This window comes from Odocoileus virginianus, chromosome 17, assembly GCF_023699985.2.
Source record: "Odocoileus virginianus isolate 20LAN1187 ecotype Illinois chromosome 17, Ovbor_1.2, whole genome shotgun sequence".
Taxonomy (NCBI): Eukaryota; Metazoa; Chordata; class Mammalia; order Artiodactyla; family Cervidae; genus Odocoileus; species Odocoileus virginianus.
This window is the reverse complement of record NC_069690.1, coordinates 15,237,869-15,251,377: the sequence shown is the minus strand read 5'-3', so window position 1 is coordinate 15,251,377 and position 13,509 is coordinate 15,237,869. Positions and strand designations below refer to the sequence as shown.

The window sequence follows — 13,509 nt, the reverse complement described above, 5'->3', positions numbered from 1 at the left end:
TCAAAAAGACACCTAGACCTCAATGTTCCTGGAGTAGGAAATGACAGCCCACTGCAGCATTCTTGCTTGGAAAACTTCATGGACAGAGGAGCCTTGCAGGGTAGAGTCCAAGGGGTCACAAAGAATCAGACATGACTGAGCGATTGAGCGCACACACCCCAGTGTTCCCCGAAGCACTATTTACGGGAGCCAGAACACAGAAGCAACCTAAATGTCCACCAACAGAGGGATGGAGGAAGAAGATGTGGTAGACGTCTACAATGGAATATTACTCAGCCAGAAAAAGAAAAAAATTGGGTCATTTGTAGTGATGTCAGTGGACCCAGAGGCTGTCATACAGAGTGAAGTCAGTCAGAAAGAGAAAAACAAATCTTGTGCATTAGTGCATGTATATGGAATCTAGAAAAATGGTAGAGAGGAACTTATTTGTAGGGCAGGAATAGAGATGCAGATGTAGAGAATGGATATGCGGACACAGAGGAAGGGGAAGGCGGGATGAATGGGGAGGGCGGCTCTGACATATATATACTACCATCATCAAATGGCCAGCTAATGGGAAGCTGACATATAGCACAGCGAGCTCGGTGCTCTGTGATGACTAAGGGGGTGGGGTGGAGGCTCAGGAGGAAGGCGATATATACACGCAGCCGATTCAATTTGTTGTACGGCAGAAACTAACACACACTATAAGGCAATTATGCACCAATGAAAAAAATTAAAAAGAGAAAACAGAAAGCCCCCAAACTTGAAAAAATGCTTGTTTTTCTTGCAGGGAATCTTATAAGGGACCCCAACATAGAAAACTGACTACTGTGGTAATTTGACTGCATGCATTAAATCAGAAGTTCCAATATAAATCATTTAGTTTTATTTACAATGAGTCACTGATTATAATATAATCTATGAGATTGTTTTGATAAATATAATAAAACCTTTGAAATCAGGCTACCAGTAAACGGAGAAGGTAATTTACTCCTCCAGTTTCTTCAACTTTGCAGAATACTGGAAAACCCTGATTCATTATATAGAAGTAGCTGCAAATGATTCCAGTACCTCATCTGGCAATCTCAAGATAATTCTTCAATTAAATGGATACAGGAGCTTGAAAAGGGAGTAGTTGGAAAATTGAGCTTGGGAGTCAAATCTCTTACAGTTTGTAACAGTAAGTTGTACCTCTTATCATGCATTAAGAAGTCAGACAGAAGAGGTGAAGCTTAGAATAAGTGCCAACTTTAGTTACTTTGATGTGTGACATTATCATGACTCTGATGAGTTCCACAATCAGTTATAATTGCACAGCCAAACATCAGGCCATGGTGGAAGTCAAGTACCTTCTCTTGCCTGGTTCTTAATTGAACATGAGACTGTGTTTCTGTGCTGTGGAACTGTAATTTCACAGGCATAGATGCTCAGGCTGAAATTTATCTTGAAAAAAATCAGTGCTAAGATGCAACCTTCATAACCAATGACTCATTTTCAATAAGTTCTGATATGGATGCATAACTATGGGGAGAAGAGTTCTAAAAATTGCATGAAAGTGATCTGTGGCAAGTTAATGGATTTGTGGATAAAACTTGATATGCAGCATATATTTAAGTTGTGTGTTGTTCTTTTAAATGAGCCTTAACGAATCAAATATATATGGAAATAAAATTTGAATTAAAAACTTTGCAAGATTCCTGCAGTGCCCGGACTTAAATGCCAAAGCCAAGGGTAAGGATTCCTTATGAATCTAAGATTTTCCCAAGCTGTCTGGGATGCGGTCATAACCTTCATGACACGTGTGAGGACCACACAGACTGTAGAAATGGCTGCAGACTGAAATGGGCCTAATTGTGGGTGTTCACGTGAGACTGGTTGTTATAAACATCCAAGTAAACAAAAACCTCCAGCTTCTCTGCCCCAAAGGTTGCTGGTGTGGCCAAGGTGTTTCTACCGTAATGGAGACAGTAGCTGGGCATACAGACAGGAAGATGATGGCCAACGGGGGATGGAGAATCACCCCAAACCTTCACTTCACAGAGATGACCGTGAATGCTAATTTTTGTTTATGGAAGAAACAATTTCCCTCACCCAATTTTAGGAACTATCGAGTTGCCAAATATAAAGTATCATCCTGTTGTTTAACTTTATTAGTGCTCGCAAAGTATCAGATTATAATGCTGTTCTCAGTCACTCAGTCGTGTCCGACTCTTTGCAACCCCAGGGACTGTAGCCTGCCAGGCTTCTCTGTCCACAGGGATTCTCCAGGCAAGAATACTGGAGTGGGTTGCCATTCCCTTCTCCAGGGAATCTTCTCAACCCAGGGATTCAACCCGGGTCTCCTGCATTTCAGGCAGATTCTTCACCATCTGAGCCAGCAGGGAAGCCCATCAGATTATAATAGCTACCAACATTTATGAAGTACTTACTATATGCTAGCTATCTTCATAATCAATAATATTTATAATATACAAATTGATGTGTTCTTTATAGTGATCTCGGAATCACTTTTTTTTTTTTTTTTTTTGGCTATACAGCATCACTTGCAGGATCTTAGTTCCCCCACCAGGGATCGAACCCTCACCCCCTGCAGTGGAAGCACAAAGTCCTAACCACTGGACCACCAGGGAAGTCCCAGAATTCCCCTTTGCTTAAGTATCCTCATTTTACAGAGAAGGAAACTGAGGCACACAGCTGGTATGCCGTGAAGCCACGACTCACACCCTGACAAGCTGGCTCCAAAGCTCAAACTTTTAATTACTTAAATATGAAGAGATCCTGGGAGGGAAGTAATTCCAGGAGATTGTGTCGAGTCTTAGAATATCTTAGAAAGAATCCCAGAGTTAGTAGAAATCTCCAAAATTTGGTAAAGTTTGCAAAAGGCAAGTACCATGGCATTGATGTATAACTCTATTATTTGATTGATATCCAGTTATATTAATTTATAGTCAGTTGTCATCATAGTCTATGTTGAGATCTTTCTTCCTTTTCATGAAACTTACTTCCAAATTTATCATTTATGCCAAAGGGCAAACAGACTCACTCTCCATCATTTTGCTATACAACTGACATCACCTGAAAGCTCTTATACTGTTGAATGAAGGACACACATATAATTTTAAATACAGCACAGAATTTTGAGATACGCAGTGAGTAGAAACAAGAGGCACCCTGAATGAATGAGTGAGTATGGGACAGTGAGAACAACATACATTTAGGAGACAAACTGTGGCTTTGCTGCTGAGTAGTTGTATAACCTTGAGCTGGTCATTTCACCTCTAAGTCTCAGTTTTCTGAGCTGAGAAATGGGGATAATGTAGCCTAATAGTCCCGCTGGGATAATGAAACAAGCATATTTTACGTGTTGGCTACATAAGGGCCCTTACATGTTAGAGCTTTTCTTCCCACATCAATCTTTCTCATGAATTTGATTAAAATAACCTCATATATCCAGTACATAAAATAAGTCAATATCTTATCAAATATTGTGACAAGGAATTGGAAGCTCTGATGAAGAGTTTATAAATATCTGAATAGAAGATTGTAAGGATGAGGCTATTTTATTTCAGATCCCGTGCTTCCAACCTTGCCAAAACGCCAATCAGTTTATAGCAGTAAGTAAAAATGGACTTTTTCTTCCTTTCTTGACTTTTGAATTGGTGGGGGGGTACCTCTGGAGAATTCATACAAAGTCCACGCCTACTGTTTTTCTGAGTGACAGACAAAATGTCTAAGATTCCAAAAGCCCAAGGGGAAGAACAGGGACACTGGGCCTAAACAAAACGACAAAGTACAAAGTCAAAAGGGCATTTAAAAATTTCCATGTGTGTGCTCGGGCCTGGTGCACTGGGAAGACCCAGAGGGATCGGGTGGAGGGGGAGGTGGGAGGGGGGACCGGGATGGGGAATACATGTAAATCCATGGCTAATTCATTTCAATGTATGACAAAAACCACTGCAATGATGTAAAGTAATTAGCCTCCAACTAATACAAATAAATGGGAAAAAAAAAGAAAAAAAAAATTTCCATGTCTTGAAACAATGAGCACAGGCTTTTCAGACAAGCTCTGGCCTTGGGACCCTTCTCCTTGGACAGACAAGGGGCAGATTTTGGGAGTCTGTGCCTCCCTGATGGAGTCTATGGGAGGGGGCTCAGAATATGCGAACAGTCAACAAGGGCCCTGGGACCAGCACCTAAGCCTGGCTGGAGTACTCACCTGGATCCCTACCCATATCTACTTGCTTCGTGTGCCAAGTCCTGCTGCGACTGACCTAATGAGCTATTACCCCTTCCAAAGGGTGCGCCCCTCACTGCAGTGACCTCACTCAGAGCTCCGACGGCCGCCAGCCTTCTTCTGTTGAATCTCGTGCGTACAAAGTGGAACCGGTGGTGATGGGAGTTAGCTCTAAATCCAGCAGGTAAATGAAAGACATACTTGATGCCATCCAACCGGAATGAGTGTTTTTCAGTCACTCTAACTGACATTTCCCATCTGACTCCTTTCAAAGCAGGATGTTTTCTGTTAAACACACATGGGCACCCACCCACACACAACACCACTGTCTACTTCTTTCACTGCCTACACCTGTGAGCAGCTGGGATGTCTGGTGGCAGCTTTCAGGAGCCATGGTTTCTTTCCGGCCCAGGCAAAGCCCAGAGGACCAGGAAAGTACACTTTTTCAAAGCTACCAATGGCATCTCCACCCCAATTACATCTCTGCTCCCCCCCAGCTCATGAATGCTCCCCAGGCACTCAATGGGGTGCTGCCCAGGCACCTAGAGGATGTGGAAACAGCTCTGATGACCTATTCACATCCTCTCCCAGGAAGAGGGAGCTCTGGAGGTATCTGCTGGAGCAGAAAGAGGAGCCTCAAAGCAGAGAAGTTCTATTAGCTTAAGGCTCCACCATTGCTACTAGTTCTGGGAAAAATTTCCCGGCTCTCCTTGAGTGTGAGTTTTCTCATCTATCGAGAAATGAGATAGATGAGAAAGTGGGGAGAGTTAACCTACCTTATCTGTCTGACCCAGTTCTGCCTCCAGCTGTCTGCAACAAGGTTTCCATCGAGTAAGACTAAGTTCTGGGTCAATGGGCTTGTGAATAGCTCATGTTATTAATACTTTCCATCCTCTGGCCTGCTGGAAAGTCAGGCCATTTCTGACCTCAGGTCCTCGGCTCCTTGTCTCCGGGGTGGCCGGACACACACAAACCTTGGGCCTGGGACCAGTCTTGCTCCCTGGGTTCACTCCCCCTTCCTCTCTACTCTAGGCAGGGTCTAGGGTCTACTGCACCCTCAGTGATAAACTGACACAGCCTGCCCTCCCCATGCATTTGCCAGCCAGCATTCCTTGATCGCCCCCCATTCTCCCCTTTCGGGTGCCAGGGGGCAGAGAGGAGAGTGAGATGGTCTCTGTTCTTGAGGACCCTAGAGAGTAAGTCAGATGGGCGAACAGGCACGGATGAAGCCTGGAAATGCACATCAGTGTCAAGCAAGGCACAGGGGCGGGAGGCCAGGGGAGGTGGTCTGAGAGGCTTCGAGCAGGAGTCTCTGGACAAAAGCGATTTGCAGGGAAGGAAAGCTGGGGAAGCATTCCAGGCAGAAGGAGACACAAAAGCACATATGTGGGGACAGACGGACCCACTCCAGGAGTCTCAGGATGTGTGTGTACAGTTTGCATCTGACAGAAGACAAGACTCTAGGAGGTGAAGACCTGCCACTCTCCCAGCCAGTAGATGCAGCCAGAGCTCCTTCTAGAACCCACTCTTCTTTTCCCCGAAGTGGGGCGGTCAGCACTGCCAAGGGTGCAGTCACTAAAGTAAAGTGGACGTCACTGGTGCCTTTGCCACAAAGCCCGTTAGACGGGATCAGAAGCTGTTGTAGGAGCCCTTTCTAAAGAGGACAATGATGCATTATTGCTAGAAGCCAAACAAGCCCGCAGTGCCCTGGGGTTTACATTCTACCCTCGATGATCAAAAAGGGCCAACTGAGGGGCAATCAGCTCAGGTTACCCAGTGGGGAAAGGGTCTCCCCTTCTCACTTTTAACACATTCAGCCCCTGCGGTCCTGTTCCTCCTCTTCTTCTGCTGCCCACTCAGGAAGGCCCCCGGCACTCCTCGGGAGGGGTGGTACCATCAGCTCCTGCTCCCAGGTGAACGAGGGATGTTAGAACCCAAAACCTACAGAGGCTGGCACTGTGCTATCATCCGCTTCCCAGCCTGAAAGCAGGCTTTAGAAGCTCTGATGCTCTCAGGGTTTTCACTAATCTTTTTATCTGGATATTTATACAACATTCTGCAGAGCCGACTTGCCTCACGCTTGTATAAAAGAGCAGAAATAACAACGTCAGCATTTCAAGTACATATTTCCAATTCCCCCTCCCCAGGGCATTCTGGGCAGCAGTGGGATGCAGAGAGCCCAGGAAGGCAGCCCAGGCTCTAGGCCCAGGTCCATGGCGTTATCGCATGTGACACTCAGCTTGGGGGTCTGCCAAGCAAAACAGGAAAGCACAGGAAGGGGTGGGATGGTGGGGAAATAACATTTGTTAAGGAAATAACATTTTTTGAGGACATTGTATGCACAGGTAGGCACGATTCTGCTTCTGCAGCAAGGAAATCAGGCATCAGGAGATGCTGAAGTAATGCATCCCAGGAGATCTGTCCACTGGTTGATTCCTGGATGACTTCTGCATTCATTTTGCTAAAAACTGGCCTCGTTAAAGTCAGAAGTAGACCTGGATCCCTTACTCTTCTACATCAGTCAATAAAGGTGCCCCTTCATTCGTGCCCTCATTCACAAGCTGATTTCCCAGGCCAACTCCGGGCCGGATCCTCTGCTGGGTCCCCACCCCTCAGGAGCTCCATGGTGAGAACCAGGATGCGGAGGCAGAGGAAGAGCACCTGTGAGGGACCCGCCGTCCACCCAGAGGACGTGCCTGGGAGCTAGCGCTCTGCTCCCAGCCTGCACTCTCTCGAGGTCTGACGAGGCACAGATCATTATCATGCCTGCTTTGTAGTTGAGGACTTTGAGGAATCAGAGATGCCTTGTAACTTGCTCAAGGTCACATGTCATTAAATGATGAAACCAAGATCCAAGCCCCAGTCTGTCTGACATCAAAGTCTGTTTTCTTAAAACCCATGCTATGTGCCTCCCACTCAAAGACGGATGGGAGTCATGGAAGGTTTCCAGGAAGAGGTGATCTCAGCTGAGTGCGGACAGTCGATTCGGGTTCAACCAAGGGAAGGAAGAAGAACATCAGACATTCCGTAAAATTGCAACCAGAGACTGGAGAATGGGAATAGAAATCTCTGAGTCTGGACAAGAAAGCGGGACTCGGGCAAACAAAACATTTCCTGCTGTGCAAAAGACAGTGTATCTGAAAGGCAAAGAGAGCCAAGAAGAAATTCATTCAAAGAGGGAGCTGATCTGATTTGCATTTTAGGGAGGTCACTCTTGCTGCAGTGGGGATTGGACAGAGCTAAGGATGGAGGCAGAGAAATCAGCGGATGCTGTTAGAGTTCTGAGCAATTACAAAGTCAGAGGCAGCAGGGACTCAAACTGTGTTTTGAATTCCGATACATGAAAGGTGTGTTGTTTCTTGCAAGAAATATATCCTGAGAGACAGTCCCAGGCTTATCACAGTTTTGGGTCTAACTGTGCCCCCGGCTGCCCCACCACTGTTCCCCCTGGTGCTCCAAATAAGCAGGAATGATAGCAGGCTGGGGTTTGGGAATCAGTGTTGAGGCTGGGAAGGAGTGGCAGGGGATCAAGCCATGCAGACAAACACGCCTTGTCATAGCCACTTCATACCACTAAACTGTATGTTCAGGGACCTTCCGAGCGTCCATCAAAGAGAAGATACAGTGCGGGACTTCCCTGATGGTCCAGTGGCTAAGACTCTGCACTCCCAATGCAGGGGACCAGGGTTCGATCCCTGGTCAAGGAACTACATCCCACATGCTGCAACTAAGAGTTTGCATGATGAAGTGAAGATCAAAGATCCTGCATGCTGCAGGTTAAGATCCAGTGCAGCTAAATAAATGAAATTTTAAAAAGTGAAATAAAGATTGAAATGCAATGACCTGGACCAAAGTACCTTGGGCTCCATCCCCTATTTGCTCTTATTTCCCCAACACCCAGAAAGACAGTTAATGGATACCTTTTTTTTTTTTTCATGTTTAGTTCTTCTTGCATAAATTTCCTTAAGCCCCTGGTGGCAATTACCACTTGTCTGCTAGCACGTACCCACCGATGACAAAGGGAGCGAACAATAGCAAATAGATATTAAGGGGAGAACTTGAAAACTGTGGATGTGCTTAGTCTGACAGCCCGTTGTTGGGTTTTGTTTTCGGATTTGGGGAGGGGGGCTTGTTTGCGGGCATGTTTTCTCTGGGTTGTGATTGGAGAGCAAGCATATAATAGAGTCATATTTTCTGCGGGTGAAATTGTTGCTGGTTCTCGAGACAGAATGGAATCTATCAAAAGTTGCAGGTGTTCTGCTCTGAGCCCCCAGGCATCCAGAGCTGCTGTTGCCAGAACAAGCCTGAGTTTTCTGTTCAGGTCACTGGATCACATTATTTCCTGGCACTCCTGGCCTGTAGCATCTCACTGTCTTTACCTGAGCCCAGACCTCCCAACCCCGGCAAAATGACTTGGACCTGGTCGTTCTAGCCCAGGGCAGGGTTGGGAAAACTACATCCAGCATCAGTCAGCGCCAGGGGTCTGGGTGGAAGGGCAGAGGATGCTGTGTAAAGATCCCTGGTTGGGGAGTTAAGAGATGTGGTTCAATTGATACCAAGTGACCTTGGGCCTCCCTTTCCCCATCTCTAAAAGGTGGCGATCCCAAGAAGGGTACGGGGAACCAAATGATTTCAAAGTTCTCTTCCAGAAATTGAGGGTGATGGGAGGAACTGCCTCCTCGTTGGACCACTAGGACAGGGCAAGGACAAGCACTCACAGTGGTCCAAGGAAGACTTCTTCCTGCATTGTTCTGTCACCAGCCAAGAAGACGGGGCTGACACGGCAGAGACAGTGATGCTGGGGTGACTCTGGGAGAAGCCGATGGGAGTTAGCATTTCTGACGGGGCATCCAGTATGAGAGAGAAGGAAGCCTCCTGTCTAACTCAGTGCCAGGTTTCAAAAACAAAAAACAGAAGCAACAAAAAGAAGGTCTCTCTCTAAACCCCATGCCTCTTATTCTAGAAGATGAAGACTGAGGATGCATTTGAAGATCTACACTGGGGTTCTTAGCTTCAGTACTATTGACTTTTTTGGACTCGGTACTTCTGTGTTGTGCGGGCTGTTCTAAGCCTTGTAGGATGTTTAGCAGCATCTCTGGCTTCTCTCCAGGAGATGCCAGAATCTCCCCCAGTCGTGATAACCAAAAATGTTTCCAGACATTGCCCTATGTCCTCTGGAGGAGCAAAACAATCCGCAGCAGAGAGCTACTTCTCTAAAAGGATGACCAGCCTTTTAGGAAACTCAGTTTGCTCATCTCCCAAATGGGATAACACCCAATCTGCTCAGTCTCCAGAGTAATTGTGGGAAACTGAAAAAAAGCACTCAATGAGAAGTCTTGAGAAGTCCCATCTCCAAGGCTGAAGCCAGAGTGTCCACCTCCAGGAGTCAGATGAGAGACGCCACCCAGCTACCAGTCGCCCTTGCACTGGGATGCACACCCAGCACAAAATGTGTAGCTCCCAGGGCCCCTAGCCTGCACCGGCGACTCAGGCCTGGCCCAGAACACTTGGACCAAATCAGCTCAGCTTCTCTTCTGAGTGTCAGCAGAGCAAGGATGCTAGTCAGCCAGCTGGCTATGCAAGCAGAGCGAGGAGCCCTGCTTCCATCCATCATCAAGTGTGGATGTTTTTCAATAAGGAAAACTGGCAGAGCAATGAGGCCCTTTGCCAAAGAGGCTCAGTCCTTCTCGAATCTTCTGGATACATAAAACCCTAGAAATCAGTGGAGCAGGAACTTTTTCTCTGTGTCTTTATCCTTGATCAGTGTGGATTATAGTCTCTTAGAGTGGGGAAGAAGATCTACAAGGGCAGCAGGGGACAAGTAGATATTAGCTTAACCTTCCTCACCAGTCTCAGGATGACCTATGCTCCCCTTTCTTATTGATGATCAGAGGCTGTTGACTACCTAATACAGGTGGGGAAAGAATGGCAGGAGGGAGCTGGTGTCCAAGCACCCCCTATGTGAAGGCACAATGCTGGATATTACATGGGTTATCTCAATCCACACCCAAGTTCAGTGTACATTAGTGAAAGTGATAGTTGCTCAGTCTTGTCTGACTCTTTGAAACCCCATGGACTATAGCCCACCAGGCTCCTCTGTACATGGGGATTCTCCAGGCAAGAATACTGGAGTGGGTAGCCATCCCCTTCTCCAGGGCATCTTCCTGACCCAGGGATCGAACCCGGGTCTTCCACACTGCAGGCAGATTCTTTACCGTCTGAGCACAGGGGAAACCCAATGCACATCAATGCCTTTGATTTTATGGCCTAGGAACAGAAATATAGAAAGGTTAAGTGACTTTTCAGGGATGACTGGGGAGTCAGCTTTCACAGCGCTCTCTGACTGCAAAACCATGTTTCTTTCCGTATACCTGCTGCCTTCTGATAAGGATACAGTTCTTTCAACCAGGAACAACCACTTCTGCATAGTCACAAAGCTCTTGAGTGGACTCTTTAGAGGGGCTCACCCTACAAAGTCAGTTGTCTTTATCACTGGTGGAGGGGCACAGTGTGGCCTGTACTGTGTATACACACGTACATGTGTATCTAGACAGATACATATGTGTGTGTGTGCGCACGCACACCCCAGAGCACGCTGTGCAGTGACCTAACTCTGGGGCGAGCAGGTGTACCTGGCAAGTGCGTGCATAGGTTCTCAATGCGCACGCTCGGGGCATGCGCATAATTGCGCGCCTCTGTTCCATTGAGGACAGCAGAACCCTGGGTCGGAGAAGGATGCCTCGGGACTCGAGGGTGCGTGCGCCAGTGGGGTGGGGGAGGTGGTTTCTCTACAGGAGAAGCTTCAGAATGAGCAGAGGCGCTGCACGTGATGTCCAGATGCGCCAAGCAGAAGGCACTTGGACAGGCGTCCTCCGTGGATGGTCCGAATGGTGTGTGTGCACAGCTGTCAGCCGGGGCTGAGATCTGGGGACCTCTGTCACACACACGGCCAGCTCCCATTTGTCATCAGCCTGGGATGAGCTTTCCCCTTATGGGGTTGCCCTCCCCTGCGTGTATGTGTTGGCTGGGGGCGCCTGATGTTCAGAAAGCTCTGTGCTGTCTCCGGGGCTGGGTGGGGCTGCTGCTTCCCCACTTCCCTCTGGTTGCTGGTCACCAGCTGAAGCGGGAAGAACCTCTGACTCAGGGTCCTGCTGGGAAGACAGTCGAGTTAGGTAACTGGAGGAGCAACCCGCGTTCTTCCTCTAAGATGGGGAAGGGCGGTGTGGAAGGGCGTGCAGGCAGCAGAAAGTCTGGCCAAGGGAGAGATTTGTGGATGAGTCAACTGGCCAAGGTAAGGAGCTTGGGAAGGTAGATGGGATGATGGGAGTGGGGAGGGAGGGATACTCTGAGATCCCCCCTGTGTACACGAGTACATGAGCATAAGGTGGTCCTTGTCATGGCAGGGAAAAAGCTGAGAGTTAGCCGACCCCAGACTGGAGACCCTGATCTGCTCCCAGATGGCTATGGGACGTGGGCTTCATCATTTACCCTCTCTGGATTTTAGTGTTCTGACTCTCCTTCTGCTATGGTACATGGAAAGACCCGGAACGAAGCCAGGACTTAGCAAGTGCTCATTCAAGGTCAGCATCCTCAACAGCAAAGTGCAGTCCAGCTCCTTGGGCTTAGGATCAAGGGTCTGGTGAGTGAGTGTCAAAGACAGTCCAGGTGACACCTGTGGGGGTACCGAGTCCTGGGAGGACTCTGAGCTCGGATCCTCTGCAGAATTCCCATAGGCAGGTGGGTAGACACTGTTCTACATCCCCCAAGGAACCCCCTCCTCTTGGGCTGGGCCCTACCCCACGTCCACACTTCTTCTTCATTTTAGGTCACCTACTCAGAGGAAGACACTGACCCACATGCTTGGCATGTGTTAATTTGTGCAAGTAAACAACAACCTACAAAGGGGAGAGAACAAACCTCTCTCTACAGATAACCACATCTGTACCGAGAAACGAGAAACAGCTGCGATGCCATCTCTGACATTGCAAGACCCCTATACACCTCTGTGTGGCCACCCTGCAGGGTCCAGCCTGCTGGTTACAGAGAAGTGGCTAACGAAGGTCTCTGCACTGTTAACGCAGGAGCAAGTCCCTCTGTGCTCTTAGCTACAGATATGAATTTTGTTTAGTTCAAAGGCCTCATTAACACCAGGGTTAGTGGAAGCAGCTTCACAGCTGATTCATCTTCAAGAATCAAAGACAGCTTGAGGCCCCCCGGGCAGCCAGGGGCCGGGCATCTCTGTGGGGCACTTTTGCTGCTTTCTGACCTCCCGGGTCTTCTGCAGCCATCGTGAGAGCCTCAGGTGCCTTTCCTGGAGGTTGGATCAGGAAGAGAAGAAGGAAAAACTCTGTCCATGAGACCTTTGGGCTCCCTGTAGGAATCTCCAGTGATAACATGCATCTCTGTTGATTCACTTAGGTCCTCATTTCTAGAAAAGCATATACAGGTTGTTGAAGGTCATGGCAACCATTGCCCCATGCTGGACACAGGAAGGGGGTGCGCACTGTGGTTGTAGGGAGACCAGTCCTGTCACTGACTGTGTGATCTTTGAGCCCCTGTCCAGCCACATGAATGAACTCATTGAGAAGTTCAACGAGGTTCCTTCCAGCTCTGATACTGACATGGCCCAGACTGTCCAGGAACCGAAACTGTCATTGGGAGAATAAAACCTATTCATTCATGGAATTAGCATTCACTGAGTGTGTATATATGTGTCATTCATTGTGCCAGGTTTTAGGTGGCTGGGTCCATATGCTTCAATCCCCCTAACAGTTTTAAAAAGCGTGAGATAAGAAGCAAAGAAAAATAATGGTGTGCTATTTATGTGAATTTCACCTCAATACAAGAAGTGATAATGGTCAGGACTTCCCTGGTGGTCCAGTGGTTAAGACTCCGCGTTTCCACTGCAGGAGGCGCTGGTTAGATCCTGACTGGGGAACTAAGATCATGCACGCTGTGTGGTGCAGCCAACAAATTTTTTGAAAAGAAGTAATCATGGTGAATGACTTGCCCCGGATCAAAAAGGTACAAAGGAGGTTCTCCACGTCTAGAAACCATGGCTTTAATTCCTAGTTCTGTCTGCAGCGCAATACAGTCCAGCCCAACGTTCAGTGCTTGGTAGGCATTCAGCAAAGATGTGTTGAAAGAAAGAGGGAAAGAAAGGAATTGGTAATGGGAAAGGGGAGGATGGAAGGAAGATAGGTCAGAAAAGAGGTGGGGGTGTCACTTTCTCCCATTACAAAAAAAAAACAAACTGAAGCTAACTCAAGAGGTTAAGTGACTCACCCAGGTCA

At 47.6% G+C, this 13,509-nt stretch overlaps 1 protein-coding gene and 1 non-coding gene across 2 annotated transcripts in view; one reads left to right on the top strand and one right to left on the bottom strand.

Moving 5' to 3' along the window:
- ASIC2 (acid sensing ion channel subunit 2) overlaps positions 1 to 13,509 on the bottom strand; it is a 1,193,713-nt gene that overhangs the window by 878,248 nt on the left and 301,956 nt on the right. The window lies entirely within an intron of this gene.
- On the top strand, positions 7,851 to 7,923 carry TRNAG-CCC (transfer RNA glycine (anticodon CCC)). Its single transcript has one exon. It is a non-coding gene; the product is annotated as a tRNA-Gly (tRNA).